Here is a 20,532-nt window from a genome sequence, read left to right on the forward strand (position 1 = left end):
AATAATAAAATAATTAAAATTTAAAAAATATATTTTAAATAATTACAAATATTATTTTATTAAAAAAATATTAAAATTTTATAAAAATTAAAAATTTGACTGATTTGGGCTACTATTTGGTACTGGGAATTATGCAAAATCTCCCATAAATTCCCTTACAAGTGCTACTTTAAAGCTCCTAGAATCATATGAACCCCCCTCGAATGGAACTTGGGTCCCTAGTATAAGATGAAAATAAATGTAAAAAAATAAAAAAAAAGTGCTAACATTCATTTGATCAAATTTCCATATGAATATTTTGTATTTTATGAAACTAGAAATTCAAGAATGCATTTCTGGTTTCATATTAAATGGGGAAAAAAGAAAGTACAAAACCAAAAATAGACTGTGAAGTAGGGGATAAAAAGTAGACTGCGGACAGGCCCTATCAACGAATTTTCCCGTTGCCACTAAATTGGGGTGTGGACAAATCCCATCCACAACTAGCCAAACGGGTGGTTTGGTCCCATCCACGAGATGAACACAATGCCGAACACTACCTAAGAGGATGTGAGAGCTGAACATCTGAGACTGAGAGGGTGTTATCAATCTCCTGAAAGTGCTTAACTTGTGTTATGAAGCTTAAGGCTATGTTTGGTTTGAAGAAAAAAGTAGAGAAAGGAATATAGGAAGGGAAACCTATACAAACTGCATTTCCCTTCTTTTCCCTACATTTTTTCTTTCAAACCAAACATAGCTTAAATGAAAGAAGTTTGAATTGAAATATTGATCTTGAACTTTAGAAGATGAAACGTTTGGTCTTCTTCTCCCCCTGTGTTTCGGAAGTCCAAACGTCTCTATCTCAACTTTATTTCATATTCATTTCGTCGGTTGCTGGAAAACCTGAAATAATTAGTGAATTTAAAAAGAAAAATTAAAAACAAAAAACAAAAAATTATCGAAAACGTGAGAGACATGATAGGCTGATAGCCCATGCCCCCCACACCACTCCGTTGGATAATGAGAATCTTCAAAAATTACCAAAACGAGAGGGCCCCTGCGCCTGGGGATAGACCACGTCAAGTTCAACAGTGGTGAGTTCGGATCTGCTGCCAATAAGCTTCCAACACGACCAACACTCTCCACATGTCCCGCTACATGTTTGTCTCACTCCCATGTGCCAAATTACTATTCATGTTGACCATTGACCTTTCCAAAACTAGATACAGAGCCCAAACACTTTCCTGAACTTGCCTATAATATAATGTGTATAATATATTTATTTTATATTTTTACATAAATGTAAAAGAGGAAGATTAAGGGATGGGATCTTATGCTTTTCATGATCCCCCTTGGATCTCTAGACATGGTACTCTTCCCTCTGAACCCAAGGTAGCTAAATAGAGTTTTGATCTTGAAATATTAACTTCGGTTTTATTGTTGTGAAGATGTTTATAGAGTTGAAATCAGCCCCCCACAACGTCCCACAGCACATTTCCGCTGTGTATTGGGAATATCTTCTGATGATGCCTCATGGTATTATCATCACGGGGAATTGGGGGTGTGCTGTGGGGTGTTATGGGGGGGATGATTTGAACTCGTGTTTGTAGGGGAGAGGGGTTGGAATTTGGACAGGATTTAGAGAGGTGAGAGAGATCCGAAAAAGACACCTGGAACCGGAACCAAGGTGAGTGCCAGCCAGAGTGGAAGGGGAGGAGAGGGAGTTTTGAGAATAGAGAAAGAAAAAGAGAGGGAAGAAAAAAGAAGGCAAGATGATTCGCATGGATGCAATATTTAGTGCATGCATCTGAGGTGTTTAACTTTCAAGTTTCAATTCAAATATATATTTTTTTATTAAGGAGCCGTTTGGTTTGCAAGCATGATCGGAATTGGAATTGGAATCAAAATCACATAATCTTGATGCTTGTTTGGTTCGGCCGTGAATCGGAATTAGCCGAAAATTTTCAATTTTGTATTAACTTATTTGTTGTATTATAATTATTTTATTACTATTATCTTGTCCTTCCTTTGTATAGTGACGAATCTTGTATGTGTTCTTGAGAAAAGGAATTTGTCCATTTTTCAAGGTCTCAAGGAGGTGTAGAAACACATAAGAACTCTTGAATGGAAATGGAAAAGAGATGTAAATCTAATTCCTTAAGAAATGGTAAGATCTTTGGCACAAGAAATGGTTGATCCGTATCATCTTGACTTGATTCTAGTTCCTCTATTTTTTTAACAATATCGAGTCAGGTTCTTCTCCTACCCGTATCGAATAGAACATGCTAAGAAAAATCTTTTTCATGTAAAACTTGCTCGATTTAGATCGAGAAAATCGTAAGGATTTTATGAAACCATGTGCTAGTGGCTCAAATCCGTAGTCAATCCTATTTCCGATATGACCAATTGAAATTGAATCCATTTTTCCCATTATTTGTGTATACATAATAGTGTGAAAAAGAAGGTCCGGCTCCAAGTTGTTTAGTAATAGTGGCATTGAGTTTCTCGACCCTTTGCCTTACTATCTTAGTATTTATCCCTAAACCCAATGTGTATATAACTATTACTATCTTAGTATTTATCATTAATTATGAATATTTTATTAATATATTAGTATTTTATTATTACTTTACTAATATTTTTATTATTATTTTCTTATTAGTTTATTATTGTTCTATTATTTTTGGTTTATTATTTTAAAATTAATTTATTATTATTTAATAATTAATATGTTAGTATTTTATTATTATTTTAACTATATTATATTAATATTTTATTTGTACTTAGTTATTATTTAATAAATAATCTTTGCTTTTATTATTCATTTATTGATATTTTATTATAGCACTATTATTTTATTATTATTTTAATTATTGATATATTAATATTTTATTATTATTATCTTATTATTACATTCATAATATTTTATTAGTATTTTGCTATTAATTATTAATGATTTATTATTATTTTATTAATTGTTTAGTATTATTATATTATTATTGTTATTTTATTACTTTAATTATATCATATTAATATTTTATTATAGTACTATTATTTTATTAATATCTTACTAATATATTGTTAATGATTTATTATTTTATTAATATTAATTGTTTTATTATTGATTTGATATTATTTTATTATTATTAAGGTTTGGGGGTTTTTTATCATGAATTTTTTACTTCTTGATCGACTCTAGAATATGAATCTCATTCCCTAAGGGGGAAGAGAGCCTAGAATGGCCATTCCCTCATATGGGGGAATCCCATTCCCCCAAAAATGGGAATCGTAATCCTATTCCAACCAGACAAATAGTTTGAATTGGAATGCTGATTCCAATTATAGGGACTTATTCTAGGGAACTAAACATGCCCTTAATAATTAGTTGCAAGACATAATTTAAGGAAAAATAATGCAAATACCCTAAGAACATGGCATCCAACCACACATTATGAACATGGCATCCAATTATTGGGGGGACAATGTTTCAAATTGTCATTTGACTTAGGTGGTTGAACCATTCAAACTGTCACCCAATGTCAATTTTGGTTTGGGTTAATCTTAAATCTAGGAATTGGCCAAAAACCATTGAATTGGTCAAAGAACCATCAACTCAGCATTGAATCGTCAACCCGTTTGACCCACACAATGGGTCACAAGTCATAAATTACATTATACGTAGGTTTAAAACTTTTTTAATAATTCCTATATTTATGCACGTGTAACTATGTATGTACAGTATATAAATCTACAAAAACCATAACTTTGAGCTTGATGGTTAAACTTTTTTTTCTTTTTTTTTTTGGGGGGGGGGTAACATTTTCTGATCTTTTTTTTTTTAATAAAAGGAACCGTGAAAAACACTAAGGATACATAATTATCCCCTTTTTACATGAAGCAAAAAAAGTATTGGCGGCCTAGAGGGGATGCAAAAACATAAGATTTGTGTAGTCTTGCTAGTTTAGCTATATCATGGGCTTTAGCGACTGTAGGCCTATGAGCATATATCGATCTTATAGTAACAAAAAAGGATAGCAGATATTTGATATGTGCTTGAATATCCCCGCTAATGTTTCCTTCGGTTTCTTTTAAGGACAAAAGAGCAGCTTTGGCATCTGAAAGGAGAGTTGCTTTTGTGATGTCTTGCTTCAACTGGTATCTGAGGCCTCTAACGATCGCCCACATCTCAGCTATTATTGGGGAAGAGGCCAGGCATGGTTGTCCTTCTACAAAAGAGAGATTAAGAGTGTAAGATACAAAGAATAGTCCTGTAGTGGCATCCTTGGTGCACGGATCCCAGGATCCATCTACCAATATAATGTCTTTGTGCGTATTGTCCATATTAGAGAGATCCAAGAGAGGCTCATGGATAGGAACTAGCTAGATGTTTGGACTCAGAGGCTGCAGTTTGTAGTATGAATTGGCTCGTCTGAGAACAGCTTATGGGACTGGATTCTCATTGTTGAATGTTGTAGCATTTCTAGTATCCCAGATAGCACAAAAGATGGATGTGATGTGAGCTAAAATACCTTTCGATCTTCTTTCACTACTGCCTTCCCATTGTAGGTGATCCACCAAGTTAGAACATCGCTGGATCTTGACATTAGGAAGGCTTCAGGATTAAAGCCAACTTAGGCTTGTAACCAAATTGCTCTTGTGAATAGGCATTGGACTTCATTGTTTCTAATGGAGCTCCATGTGTTTGATTTGGTTTTGATTGCATTATGTAGGAATTTCCACATAAATAATTGACAACGAAAATGAGCTTTGTTTGACCAGATCTTCGTCCATTTGATTTCAGTTGAATCAATTTGTTCACCATCTTGTATGAAAGCCGAGTAGGATGACTTTACTGTTGATGTGGATGCTTTGTATGGATTCTACTGTTACTGGCTCAAATCACTCCAGTAATTTTTCATTGTTCCAGCCTGTACCTTCCATTAAAAAGTCTTTAACTTTCATGGAGCCATGGGGAATGATTCCTTCCTTGGGTCTCGGGGTGTTACCCGGTATTCTTGGGATCCAAGGATCCTTCAGAGCATCTATTGTTTCACCTTTTCCTACTTTCTAACAGACATGATATTTGAGTTTTGCTGTTATTTTTAAGAAGCATTTCCACCACCAAGAGTCCGACGGTCTTCCCTTACATTCGAAAATGTTGTTCTTCTTCCAGTATTTTCCACTAAGTTGGAGGGCCCATAGGGCTTCAGTACTATTTATTAGTTTCCAGACCTGTTTGGAGAAGAGAGTTTTGTTAAAAGGCTCAGTGAGTCTCAGGCCAAGTCCACCCTCTTTCCGACTTTGATATATATATATATATATATATTTCAGCTTTATTTCGGAAATATACATATTATATATAAAATTTCAGATACATAAAATTTCAGCTTTAATCCATCAAATCATTTTTAATTTCTAGGCATCTAGCCTTCGCTTCTTAGACTTGAATCCTTTACCATTTACATCGAGAGAACCATTAACAAAACCGACTCAAACCAACCAGGTCGGTTTTACTTAGTATAGGGTTAGCTTCAGTTTCATTTGTAGGTAAATAGACCAGGTTGGGTCTGTTGGAAAAACGCTATTAAACCAACCCAACTTGACCCATGAACAACCTTAGTTGTCTTTGCTTCCATGCCACCAGAAATTCCTTTGGATCCTATCGAGCTCTTTGCAAACTGTTGTTGGGAGGAGGGTATTCATCATTGTATACATGGGAATACTCTGTGTAGTTGCCTTGAGAAGGGTTAGGTGACCTGCTTGGGAGACGAGTTTGGCTTGCCAAACTGCTAGTCTCTTGTTTACTTTGTCCACAATTTCTCTATGGGTTGTTGTCTTATTCTTCCCTTCTCTCAACCTTGCACCTAAGTACCTCGAGTGGAAGGACATTATTTTCATGTTCATTAGTTTGCTTAACAATTTTTGGTGGACCCTATGAGTGTTTTTGCTGAACAAGATTCCAAATTTTCTATTGTTGGTGTCTTGTCCCGGCATCCTTTCAAAAGTGGTGAGGGTGTTTTTTATGTTTAGGAGATATTCTGGGGTAGCTCTAATGAGGATGAGACAGTCATCCACAAGGAAGAGATGGGTAACTGGATGTGCATTTTTTGCAACCTGAATGCCTTGGATATTCCCATCCCATTATTCTTTGAGAAGCAGAGCCAATAGAACTTGCATTCCTAAGATAAGCAAATATGGTGAGAGGGGGTCACCTTGTCGAAGACTCCTTTTTTGTGGTGAAATGTTCAAAGGAGCCTCCATTGATTTTGATGGAGAAAGAAGTTGTAGAGATACATTGCCATGTCATTTCATACCACTCTTTGGGGAACCCCATCTTCCTCATTGCTTGGATAAGGAAGCGCCAACCCATCCTATCAAAGGCTTTGGCCATGTCGATTTTTAAGGCAGCCCATTTTCTTTTGCCTTTTTGGGTTTTCAACTCGTGGATGATTTCTTTTGCTAAGATGATGTTGTCCACTATATTTCGGCCCTCTATAAAAGCTGATTGGTTTTCTTGAATTAGGCACTTTAGAATGGGCTTCATTCTATTTGCCATCACTTTCGTAATGATTTTATAGATTGTGTTACATAAATTGATGAGTCTGTAGTGCTCTGCTACTTCTAGGCCAATTCTTTTGGGGATTAAAACAAGAAGGGTGTGACTTATTTGTTTCAACAGCCTTCTACTATAGAAGAAATTCTGCACCATTGTGGTGATGTCATCCCCCACAACAATCCAAAAGTGTTGGAAAAAGAAAGTCGTGAAGCCATCAGATCCTAGAGCTTTGTGAGGGTTCATCTGAAAGAGGGCAGTTTTGACTTCTTCTTTTGGGGATATGGTGGTGAGGAAACTTTTGTCTTCTTCTGGAATTTCCTTGAGAGAAAGCTCCTCAAGCCAAGTTTGTATAAAGTTTTCCTCTACACCACTCACTTCTAGGATTTGGTTTTTAAGGGAATCTGCGATTCTGTCAAGGTTTGAGATCCATTCTCCTTGCTCGTTTCGAATCCATTCCAGTCCATTCCATCTTCATTTGAAATTTGTTTTTTTATGGAAGGACCTAGTGTTCCTGTCCCCTTCTTTTAGCCAAAGCTCCCTATATTTTAGCTTCCAAAATTGCTCTTCATACTTCAGCCAATTGTTGTACTAAGCTTCCAATTCCTTGTGCTTGCTTCTAGGGTTTTGGCTGTCCTCCAACATGTTGGCTTCTAGCTCTTTCAATTTACTTGTAATGTTTCCGAAGACCAGTTTGTTCCATTGATTTAGCTCCTTTTTAGATGCTTTTAATTTAATTGTTATTATGTAGGCCCTTGATCCTCTCACATTTCCTTTCTAGTGCTTTTGGATAATTTCATTGTATTCCTCGTGTTTTGTCCACATTGGCAGGAAATGAAAAGGTTTTTTCCCATTGTGCTTTGGGGCCAAGGTGTCAAGTATGAGTGGATTGTGGTTTGAGTTTATTGCAAGTAGAATTTGGAGTTTTGCTTCATGAAACTAGTCCAACCATTGTATACTACCATAAGCCCTGTCTAGCCTTTCTCGAACTCTTCTTTTTCCTAACTGATTATTGGTCCACGTGAAGTAAGGGCCAGAACAACCTTGATCAAGAAGACCAAAGTGATCCACAAAACTCTACAAGGGTTGTGAGATATGAATCCGGCTACTTGAGCCCTCATAATCTGAGCATGAAGTGATGTCATTAAAATCACCAATCACTAGCCATGGGGTGTTTAGGAGATAGTACAAAATGAAATAATGAATTTTTATTATGAGTAAAATAAACAACAATAAAGCATTAAAGGTGTTGAGTACCTTAATCAATATAGAAGGGAGGGTTGTTGCTTGCCGCTGTTGCTTGTTAGAGGCAGTGTCCCAATTTTCTATCCACATGGCATCATCCAGGAGGCTCAGGGGTTCAAGATTAGCTAAAGCAGGTTCCATGTGGGGCTCACTGTGGCTAGCAGAGCTTTTTGTGGATTCTCACTCTACAAAAGAATTATTATTCTTGAGGATTGTAATCCAACTCCTTATATAGGACCCGTAGCTCGAGTCTTTCCCATCCAAGTCCGCTCCTTTTCCCTTTTCAAATAACTCATTTCCCCAATAATCATATCAAGCCGAAAAGTCCATCGTTGATACTTTGTAACGAGGAGGCCTACCTCTGCGCTTTTTCTCTTTGGCATTAATTATATATGTCACTGCTATCTATTTTCACCTCTAAATCATGGATTTGCGCTGATCTAGTAGCTCCACCTTGCACAAAGTTTGAGGGCTTCCAAGTTGAGTTCTGGGTTGACTCGGAACGCTTACGTTTAGACGATTCACCTCCCTCGATGAATTCTTGCCTTTTCACCGGTGAGCATGGTTTCCCTTGGCAATGCGTTGCATGCTCTAGTGCTTCTAAAAGTCTGGGTCTTTTCTCAGCTAGATCATCCTCTAAGTCTTCATCCAAGCTTGCATCCCACCGGATTAATTGGCTTTGTCTGCATGCAGTTGATGCTATTTGGTATGCTGGGAGTTTGAGAGGTTTCTCTAGTTTGTAATCGGCTCTCAACCATTCACCCGAAGCTTCCAAGGATCAAATCTCCAATTCTTTGATGATTTCTTCATGTGGGACTCCACGTGGGAGTTGCCTACATTTCTTCCATTGGTGACCAACCAAACTGTAGTAAGAGCACAAGTCAATTCCTCGTACACAAATCTAATCCAGATTGGGTTCTCAGAGTTTTTGAGGAAGAAACCTCGAAACAGAGGTTTCCTTAGGTCCAGCTCCACGCGCATGCGAATGGCACGTCCCCGCGAAGGTTTGCCTAGGGAGACTGAGTTTGGGGAGTCGAGTACTTTTCTAGTTGCACTGGCTAGAAGTTTACAGTTCTTCTCTGCGATATGGCTTCGGGGAACATTTATGAGTTGAACCCATAACTTTTGGTGCCATGATTTAATCTTTTTCCCCAATTGATCCATCACGCCATTTCGCTACAATGTTCCTCTTTGTAAAAAATGAACACCCATCCTCCACTGATGTCGTGGTCAACTTCTACAACCACAATTGTGCTCCATGTATTCGTTACAAAAGTCTTTATATTGTCTTCATTTACTTGTATCCGTGGGAAAATTCTTCCTCGCAAAGTTTTTGCCACCACGCCAAGAGCTTTAGTTTCAGGCTCTATATCTATTTCATAGACAAAGCCTGTCAGTGTTGCATGTTGTGCCAGTTCCTCTCCGAGCTCAGCAACTTGCCTATCCATTAACGCTTCTGGTGCTTCCATCCTCTGGGTTTCTGCATGGTGTAAGGGTTTCGCCATTAAGACTGCATAGGGGGGTGCAAACCACAAGGGAATCTGAAGAAAACTTAAGCGCTAGTGGATTTGAGACCTGGTGCTTATTAACAGCAATAATAGCAGCGTGCGAAGTTAGCTAGAGAGTGCCATGTGAAGGCTATCGGGAAAACTTCTCATTCTCTATTTGTGCTATATATTTTTTTTTGTTTATTTTGTGATCTATGTGATGAAAGGCTAGAGGTGCCTTGGCCCATTATTTTTGTTGGAAAAATGCACTTTTTGTCCCCAAGGTATAGTAAAGACGATGGCCTCAAACATGAAGTCAATGCCAAGGCTAAAGGTGCCTTGGCCCGTTTTACTTGATTGATCTTCTCCAGCCTTTAGGAACTGTTTATATTTCCACTTGGAATGATTGCATAACCTTGTAAAACAAGTGGAAAATGTGAAAAGCACCACCATGCTTTCTCTAGAGTCCAAAGAGTAAACACTAAATAGTAATGATTAAAGAGTGAAAATTTCTAACAATTTATAAATAGTCCCAATTAGACCAAACAATCAGGTTAGCAGGTTGACCCATGACCCAACCCATCCCAACCTTTTCTAAGTCGATCAGGTCGGGTCATTCTGAAATTCAGGTAGCTAAATATGAGATCCTAACCCTGTTTTTTCGGGTTGGGTTGGGTCAGGTTCGCGGGTTGGATCAACTTTTTGCTAGGTCTAAGTGCATGACCACACAATTCCTAATGGAAGGTTGATAAAATAAAGAGGTCACAAACTATAAGGGTGTGTACATATAGATATTATGTGTAGTATAATTATATATGTTGTATAATTAAAATGCAGGTCTAATAAAAAATTATTATATATATAGTATAATTATGTATACATATAGATATTATGTGTAATTATATATTTGATTGATCAAATTCGAATTGGGGTATATCCAAATCCCATCAAATCAGATCTCACACATAGTGATTCGAATCTGAATCCAAGTCCATTAAGAAATTTGAATATCCGAATATAATTCAATCTAAATAGGTTGAGTTTAAACAATAAAACATAAAACAACAAAAAATATTAAATCATAATATTATTGAAGCTATCAATTAATATTTTTTTGTATTTATATTTCTTATTGTTATTAGTGAATATTGAGTTTGAACTCTAAGTAGAATTAAAATGTTTTTAATTAACGGTTTAAGGAAACAAAAATTGTTAAATTTTTATTAACTATTATAAGTTAAATCTATTTGAATTTTTACTAAGTTTTATTAATAGTTATTATTTTTTAGTGAAAATTTAGTTGATTTTAAATTAATAATTTATAGAATAATATGTTTATTTTTGTTGTTTCACTTTGATCTATTTAGATTATTTGATTTATTAATATTTTAGGGTCACCGCAAAAAAAAATTCTAGCGGCAGTTTATGAGGGAGCTGAATAGGAATTGCCGCTAAAAATATTGGTCTTTAGCGGCTAGCTTTTAAAACCGTCGCTAAAGATAAATCAACTGTCGCTATACAGGAGCCGCACAACTTGACTAGGGTTTCCTCACAGCGCCTCTTCCTCTTTTCATTTCATTCTCCCTCTAAAACACTTCACTATCTTCCCGCCTCTCTGTATATATCTCCTTTCTAAGTCGTCTGTTTCTCTCTCATCGAATTTCAGACCACCGTCGTCTCCCGAGCTTAACACAACCAGACGACATCCGGCCATAGGTAAATCTCTCTCTCTCTCTCTCTCTATCTCTTTTTATTCAGTTGATCTCACCATTTGATTTTGTTCTTTACCAAAAAATATGTTCTCTGTACAAATCTTTCTCTTGCATCCTTTGGGCTCTCGATCTCAGAGGGTTGCACTATTCACGCATTACCTGTCTCTCTCTCTCTGTGTGTGTGTGTGTTTCGGTGGCTGTTTTTAGTTTATTTAAATTGGTATATAAAGAATTGTAGGGTGATGTTATGCTTTCAGTTTATTTAAATTGGTAGATAATGCCAACATCTTTTATTACGACAGCTGCTAAATTCTTGAATGTTTTATCAAATAACTCCATTATATGCTTCTTCTTTTGCTCCAGTTGAATTTATGCTAGTGAATCCATCTACCATTTATCAAGAGTTGTAGAAAAACAAACATTCAAGAATCACTCTTAAATAACTTAAGAAAAATAGAGAAAACAGGACTATTTATAGAGTAAGAAAGCAGTAAGTCATTCAGTTTTGCCATTTCAGCTATTCTCAAATGGATTCAATTCACAATAAGCATGCATCCTCCATATATCCTGCCATCATCCATTTGTATATTTTAGCATTTTGAACCTAAATTGGGTGGGGGTAATAAGAAGCAATTTAAGAATCCTTATTAATGATGGATATGGTACTGAACCGAACAAAATGGCAAAACTAGACTGCAAGGTTGTTTGGCTAACCATCCTTCTTGGTCGATGAAAGATAGACTTGTCAAAGCTTGCAACTCTAATCTACCGAGTTTCTTTTCCCATGCCACCCCGTTAGAAGTAATTGACCTTGATCCTCTGCAATTAGCTTCTGTGTATGTAAACTTGTCTCTGAAATTATAGCACGAGAGGATGTTATCAAAGTAGCTAGCTAGTGTTCTGATAAAATAGCAGAATATAAAGCAGTGAGATCTGAGATGAAATCTTACTCTTGGCCCTTGTAATTCCAGGCATCCCATCCTGCTGGAACCATAATTACTGAGATTTCTACATTGTGAAATATGACTCTGGAATAAGGTCCATAGGCTCCTCCAAGATAGACTTGAGCAGTCCCACTCAAAGCACACATGTTGAACACAAAACCAGTTGATTCATCTGTTGAGTATCTACCTTGTTAGCGACCACTAGGTTGGTGTTAAACCAAAATTGAAGTAATACTGACAGCATAACTCAAACCTGACTTGAAATTGGTCAAAACCCAATCTTCAAGTTGGATTGTCTGATTGACTTCACCTACAGTGTGAGCTTTAGCTTAGCCTGAAACCTTGTCGGTCAGTAAGGAACTAAGGAACTTGTTACTCAGGAGATTATTTAGTTGGAATAAAAGCTTTCAGAAGAATAACCCAATCAAGACCAATCAGATTTTTGAATCTTTGCTCTGCACATAGGATACCTCCAGGGGGCTTGAAAGAGATTGCTTTGTACATCATATAACTTTCTTAATTTCCCGTTAGTTTGACCAACACTGTGTCATAATGCCTAAGCTGCAATACTTTCTATCTTAACTTCACAGTGAATTTATTTACATATAGCTTTCTGTAAGTACACCTTTGACAACTGAGTTGTTGTCACAACTCTCTCAGTCATAACTTCGTTAAGTTCAGGGCACTTGCTGAGCTTAATTTGGGTTGGACTCAAGTCAGGTTCAGGTTGGCCTAGTTAATTTCTTCACTTCTTACACTGAAAGTTAATACTTAGCACTTAGCTTAACACTATGTAAATATATAGGCAAAGCTATGGTGATTCAAAAGTATTACATTTGTCTCACACCAAAAAACCTAGCCTTTGATTAACTTACAGTTGTTGGGTTAAATTGATCAAGGACTCAATCCTAACCCAACCTGAAGTTTTTTTTTTTTTTTTGATCAATAACAAGAAACTTTATTAAAGATACGAAACTATGTGAAGCTTAGGTACAAAGGGGAGGTAAAAAGACTTTAACTCCCCACCAAAAAATACAAGGTAAACTCAAAAATTAGCCCAAAAAGTCGAAACCCTATCCACCCCTTGCTTTGCTAACCCATCAGCAAAAGAATTAGCAGTCCTTTTCACCCAGTTGTAATGAACCACAATATCCCTACTCAGCCAGTTAAATTTATTTTCTCATTGTTATAACTCCATAATCCGTTGCCTCCTCCCTTTAGCCACCTAATCACCACCTCCGAGTCACCTTCAAGAACCAAACATCTGATGTTCAACTCCCTTGCTCTTTGGATACCATCTAGGGCTGTGAGGATCTCAGCCCTAAGAGAGTCTCCTTCCCCAATTGGGCTTGAGAACATAGCAATAATAGCTCCCGCCTCATTTTTGAATACTCCCCCAATCCCAGAAGGCCCTGGGTTCCTTATACAACTACCATCAAAATTCAATTTTATGAACCCAGAAGGAGGAGGGGACCACGAAGGACTACATGTCCTCTTACAGAGGGCATAGGAGGCTATCTCCTTCCAATTTCTCACCACATCAGCCACAAATAATTTGAGAACAATTCCATAGTTTTCAACCAATGTGCCACCCTTAACAGGATTAGATTTAATAAGTTTCCAATGGTTCTTTTCTTATCTGAAAATATTCGTGAGTTTCTTTCTTTCCATAGAGACCAACACACTGCAGCCCTAATGCTTCTCCACATAGTCTTCCCTCTCTTCTTCGGTCATCTGAAAAAAGATGGATAGAACATGCTTTGGACACTCCCAAGGGGAATCCAAACACACCCAAAAAGGGAAAAGACCCACTCCCAAACTGATTTAGCAACTGAACAAGTGACCATAAGGTGGTAACCAGTTTCCCTATCAGCTTTACAGAGAGTACATCTATTAGGAAGTAAGCAATAGTTGGGTCTCTTCTTCTGAAGTAGGTCATTTGTGTTAATTCTTTCCAAGGAAGTTTCCCAACAAAAACTACCAAACTGAAGTTAAATTGAACCCATGTTTTCAATCCTGAGCTAACCCCGTTAAGACCTCCAATCCAACTCAACTCAACCCTTGTTCTCTCTCTCTCTCTCTCTCTCTTTTTGTTTTATATTTAATGAGTTTTTCTTGTGACTATTTTTGAATAGGTCTGTTACCATATCTAGGTAGCTGTGTTACTTTAATTAAGTGTTCTTATTGTGTCTTTAGTGTATTTTCGTGGTTTATTTGTCTATTTATCAATTTCATGATTTGTAAGATTTGAATAGTGGTCAATATCTAAATATTGACGCGATATATATTATTCATCATTGTTTATCAATTTCATATCTTTAATTAGGATATTTTTGTTTACATCAACTTCATTCATTCACCAGTTGAGATGACAAGCCATACTCCATAAGGGGATTGATGAGAGTCCAAAGAGGATCCAGGCATCACCTAAACAGAAAAATGTTTCCCTATCCATATCGAGTCACATTCATTGTATTCGTGTTGTTACATTAAGCTCCCCCAGCATACCCTAGTAAAATTGATTTCTACAAACCCCTTTTTTCGCCAGTATGTCAACCAATCCATTTGTTGATCTGTAAATACCATGGTTTTCAAAACCGGACGGTCGTACCAGAAAAATCGGGAACTGGTCAGGTGACTGGTTCTGTTTTCCCCGAAAACCGTTGATTTTGGTCAACAAACCGCTGAACTGGGCGGTTAATTGTTCGAACCGTTCGACCCAGTTACCGGACCCCTGACCGGTTTGGTCACCGGGTCAGTTTTAAAAACCATGGTAAATACATTACCCCAATAAAAATAATTTCCTACATTGTGTTTCTATATGGCCATGGAGTCAAATTTTGGTTATTCAGCCATTGCACCACTACTTTAGAATCTCCTCCTAGAACGTTCAATGGGTTGGGTCTGGTTTGGGACAGGGTGTACCAGTCCCGAACTGATTTTTAATCAGTTGTTAATCTGGACTAGAACCAGAACTAATTGTTAAACGGGGATAATTGGATCAAGCCCAATTAAGCTTGACATATATAATTAGTTACGATAATAACAACTTAAAACTTTATTTTTTATTATATAACATTAATAAAAATGATAATAAAATAGTACTGTTTAAGTGTTTATATGTTGGTAAAACAATTGTTTTTAACTAAAATGTCTTATATACTCTCTATGAAATTTACCTTTTTGTACATAAAATATAACAAAAATTACAAGAAACCAGGAGACCTTTATATACTATTAATTATATACTTGGTTCAGGTCTTAATCAGTTTGGAATAACAAGAACTGGACCCAACCCAATTATTAATTGAGACAAAACTACAGAACCAGAACCGACATAATTGGTTTGGTTGGTTTGGTTCTGTCAGGTAGGCCCAAACCATTGACATCCCTATCCCATTCCAATACCAGATTTTGAAGGTTTCATGTTTTAACCACCCTAAGTCCTAGCACAATTACTGTAATTTCTGCTTGTACGAAGTTTTCGTGATCAATAGGCCCTGAAAATAATGCCAAACTATTTCCACTGGAACCTCTAAAAGACATTTGTTTTTTATTTTTTAATTTATTCTGAACGGTTTTAAGCTTTAACAACTATAGAGTAAGTTAAGCTTTACTAAGCAGTTTTCTTCTCCTTGCTTTGAAACGTTGATTCTATTTTCTTTTTGATGGAGGACAAAAAGGTCACATTAATGCTTCCTACATCTAGGGACCCAATTTGGTAGCCATTACACATCCAAAATTTGTCAGTTTTGATTTATGTGGATGGTCAAATAATCTTCCTATAAGATGGCATAGGGATTGGGTTAGACACTGTTTTTTATAGGAAATGGTAACTTTCGTTGATGAATTTAAATAAAGTTAGAAACTTATTGTGATTGTTTCCATTTCATTTGTAGAATTTTTCCTACTGCTATACTTTCTTAACATTCATTACAAACTGCTTAGGTATGTAAGTTGGTCATTTTCTTTATTATGTGCTTATTTCTGTTAACCAGAGGCTGGTTCGTTTCACACTTCAACACCCACTGTATCCATTCACTTACTTTTTTCCATCATAGAATGAGATCTGTTCCTCTTTACTGATCAATATTCCTTTTTTGCATTATTATTTTTTAGTTTATTAAGCACATTCTTTTTTTGTAAATTCTATTTCTGTATTTTATTTACTTAAACTAATTCTTGACATTATAAATACTTAAATGGGCAGCCTAGTGCATGAGGCTCCAGCCAATGCTGCGCCTCAGGGTCTGGGGAGGGACAGATGTCCACAGCCTTACCTCTACAGATACATAGAGCGGCTGCTTCCAAGATTTGAACCTTGGTCACCCAAGCCATATCTTTAATTAGGATATGTTATCATTTCAATATCTCTGATTATTACATCTAAATTGATATATTAGAAATCTTTGAATTCTTTCTCTCTCTCTCTCTCTCTCTCTTTCTCTCTGTGGCTCCCTGTCTAGGTAGCAGTCCACTAACAGAGAAGTATGGAGGAAAATTGAAAATAAAATGATTCTATGATTAAGCTAAATCCCTTTATAAAGTGATTCTTACAACTGCAAAATTAGAATGGTGGCCCAAAAGGGCAGCCCAATACGCCCATCTTTGCCGTTCTCCAAATCTGGGTAACATAGAAAAGGAAAATAGGGGTAAAATCAGGATTTTGAAATCGCTGTTCAAAATTAGGGGATTTCCAAATCATCTGGCCAGTGGGCCAGGCAATGTAAAATAAAAAAGCTAAACCAGAAATCATCAGTGTGTAGTCTGCTCTTCTTTCCTCATTGGTTTCCACGGGCGAAGTGCTAGGAAATTACATTTTCCAATAGCACAGTTGTCAATCTGACATCATACAGGCTTGACCTTTTCCTTTTTTTATTTGTATTTTGAATACTTTCTAGACCAATATGACGTTTCCATATTGAATTCAGGCCAACTTTAGGCTAAATCATATCCAGATTCGCCTGATCCAACCCATTGTCACCCCATTCTATTCGTAGGTATTGTTTCTCACTTATCTAAAGAGAAATTTGGCAATGTAAACAATAAGAATGAATGAAGTATAGCTCAAATATTTCACTGAAAAAATTAACATTACTTGAGAAGGGTCCAAGTCCAACAAAAGGTTAGGGTGGGGAAGAAAGCTGTAGAATCTGAAACCAAACACTGTTAATCCAATAGATGGTCTTAGTCTCTTAGACTCTTCAAAGGTGGGGATGGGACAGTAGGGAAAAAAACTAAGAGTAGTTGTCATATGGGACATTTGGGTGTATAGTACTACCACAGAGGAATGTTATTGCCTGGAATGCCATGATATCTGCATATACACAGAACAAGTGATATAGTGAAGCCTATGATCTTTTCCGATTGATGCTCCAAGGAAATATGCTACCTAATTCAGTCACATATATATCTATGTTTACCTCTTGTGACTACCAAGGCAGCTTTTGGTATGGAGAATCACTTCATCCCTCTAGAATGAAACATGGTTTGGAGCATCAAATTTTTGTGACCATAGCCCTTATATCATTGTATGCCAAGCTTGGAGATATAAATTCTGCTAAACTTCTCTTTGATGATATTCCTAAGAAAAACCTCTTGTCATGGTATTCAATGATTTCAGGATATGTACAAAATGGGTTTTTGGATTTGGGTTTGTCTGCATTCCACAACATGCAGATCACAAGCTTGATTCCAGATGCAGTTTCCATAGTTACTATTCTTTCAGCCTGCAACAAATTAGATGACATTCATCTGGGAAAATCTGCCCATGCTTTTATCCTTCGAAATGGATTTGAATCAAATATTAATATATTAAATTCACTATTAGCTTGCTACTGTGATTGTGAACAACTTTCTTATTCCCTTGAGTTATTCCATAAGATGGCAATGAGGAATGTGGTTTCATGGAATACTTTAATAGTTGGGTGAGTTATTCCATAAGAGCAACATTTCTATGTGGAATACTATGATGGCTATGCATGTCTAGAGCAAAAATTCCTAAAATGCAGTTGCCACATTTTGTGAATTGCTTCAAACAGAAGTTGAACCTGACCATATAACAATCTTGACCTTGATCCTAGTTTGTCTTCAATTAAGAAGTCAGAACCTCTCACAATGCATAATTGCTTACATCATTTGCAAGGGTTTTGAAACATACTCATTTACACCCCCCTTGTAGATTTAAATTTTAGATGTAGAAACATTTTTATTGCAAGAAAGCTGTTTGGTTTTTTGGCCGTGAAGGATGCCACATCTTGGAGTGTAATGATCAATGCATATGAGATGCATGGTAATGGTGAAGCTGCACTTTCTCTTTTCTCACAGATGAAGAACTCTGGAGTTGGACCTGATGACATTACTTTTGTTAGTATTTTGTCAGCTTGCAGCCATGCAGGCTTACATGACAAAGGTCAGATGCTTTTCAATTATATTGCACAACATGGCATGCAGCCAGGGGTGGAGCACTACTCTTGCGTGGATAACCTTCTTGGTCGAACAGGTCATTTGCATGTGGCATATGACCTTGTTAAGAGTCTTCCATTTAAACCTTCTGCAAGCTAGCTTGAATCTTTATTGGGTGCTTGCTGCATCCATGGCAACATCAAGCTCGGCAAAGAAATTGGGGAAAGGCTTTCTGAAATAGATCCAAAAAATTTCAATTCATATGTGATGCTTTCTAACATCTATGCAGCATCTGGAAGCTGGATAGATGCCTATAGGTTGAGATCTGAAATGGAAGGGGAACAACTGAGAAAACTACTGGGTTTTAGTCTTCTTTAGGCAAATTGGTGTCAGGTTGAGTAGTTTATTGGGAAGCTGAGCAGAGGGTCTTAAGAATAGTGTCCTTGGGTGCCCATGCTATCTTGTTACAAAGTCTCAGTTCTGGAGAAAGTACCACCCTGATTACCCAAAGAACAACAGGTGTGCATCCTAGTATGATGGAGCCACCCTAATTTCCTGAGCCTTATAGAAGCAGAGTTTTCTGGTATGCCAAACAAGAAAAAACCCATGTTTTACTTTTATCTTCTTGTTGGGATTCTTATGTTGTCATATACAGACCCAGTGCAAATCTATTTTGTCATATTTTAATCTGATTTAAATGTTTTTTCACGAAGAACATTTAGCAATTTCATTATTTTATTACTCAAAAGGAAAACAAAGAAAGGAAATTTAGTATGCTTTCTTAATGCAGGTGATCTTCAAGATTGCAAAGCTTGCTACCATTGTTAATGGGGTGCTGAGAAAAACTACTCAAGAAATGGGAATTGAATGGTGGGAGATCCTTTATGCTACTTTTTCCAAAAAGAGTCTAATTTTCTGTTGAAACCATCAAGTGCTGCTAAAGAAGAATCCGATTTTGGGAGAAGTTCTTGTAAATAAAGTGTTTTGAGTTTTGAGAATGGATGATGAAGTTTGTATTAAATGATATATCAATTTGAAATTAAGATGTATTAATTTGTGATTCAAATGTATTGAATTTTATTTTTGGTAGAAAAATATTTTGAATGGAGAATAGACTTTTAAATTGCATTTGTATTGATGTCCACGGTTGTTGTTATAAAAAAATGCGCCAAACTTGTAGTGGCAATCGTTCGTCTGCGACTGTCGCTAAAAGATGCTTTTAGTGGAAGTTTTATGTTTTTACTTGCAGTCATAAAAGCTGTCGCTAGAACTGCTAGCAACAGTTCTTTTAGTGGTAGTTTTAGGGACCTTTAGTGGTAGTTTTGACTATCGCTAAAAATCGTTTTTCTTGTAGTGGGTCCATTTGGTTCATGGAGAGGAAGTATTACATACTGCGGTAGATTGTTGGTAGAGGGGACATTCAGATTCAGAAAGTAGCATCAGTGGAGAATGTGGTAGATCCATTGACTAAGCCACTGACACAGAAAGTGTTTGAGAAACACGTGGGTAGTATGAGACTGATGATTGTACCCGATTGGACCTAAATGCAAATGCGAGCTATTACATAGTGTATGCCCTTAGCTCCAATTAGATTGATGTACAAATACATTTATTGTAAATGAATAGAAGTAAATTATTGTTTCATGTTGATATTGATATGTTTTTGTAGATTTACCCTTTAAACTGAATACTTATGAGAGTCGTGTTAGTTTAGAATGTTCTTAGCTACTGGATAGACTTGGGGAGTATATCCAACTAAGGATGACACTGATGTGTTGCCAAAGAAGTTGGGGCAGCTTGTCTTAGCTGCTACGCTTAGATCCAAAGTGTATGCAATGTGCGTTTGGTTGAAACATTGAACCTAGACCATTTTTCAGTTATGCCCTGGACTTTGGAGATTGATGGGCAAAATTTGGAAAGTTACACATAACCCCTAAACTTGATTATGGTATTGCACTAGGTGTTGGGTTGGGCTGTCTTTGATGTGCCAATTAGTGAAATCCATTAAGGGTCAAAACCTGAGTATGTTGAGGCAGTTTGAAATTCACTTAAGTGGGTGATCGTAGTGATAGAATCGACCCCTTTGTCGGACAAAGTGAATGGTAGAATTTACACTCTCTGGTGAAAACCTAAATGTAGAGAATATGGGCTGAATGGCCCATAAGCTGTTTATCCTTTTTTATTTTTATGTTCTTTGTTGTAATGTG

General features: G+C 36.6%; 1 long non-coding RNA gene and 1 pseudogene across 1 annotated transcript; both read left to right on the forward strand.

The window, feature by feature from the left end:
• The first annotated feature begins 10,737 nt into the window (after positions 1-10,737).
• On the forward strand, positions 10,738-19,448 carry LOC148879243 (uncharacterized). Its single transcript, XR_016104156.1, has 2 exons — positions 10,738-10,980; positions 19,116-19,448. It is a non-coding gene; the product is annotated as an uncharacterized LOC148879243 (long non-coding RNA).
• On the forward strand, positions 16,976-18,241 carry LOC148879244 (pentatricopeptide repeat-containing protein At2g03880, mitochondrial-like; annotated as a pseudogene).
• Positions 19,449-20,532: the final 1,084 nt, after the last annotated feature.

This window comes from Nelumbo lutea, chromosome 1 (assembly GCF_056320005.1).
Source record: "Nelumbo lutea isolate HS-2025 chromosome 1, American lotus-T2T, whole genome shotgun sequence".
In the NCBI taxonomy this organism is placed as follows: domain Eukaryota; kingdom Viridiplantae; phylum Streptophyta; class Magnoliopsida; order Proteales; family Nelumbonaceae; genus Nelumbo; species Nelumbo lutea.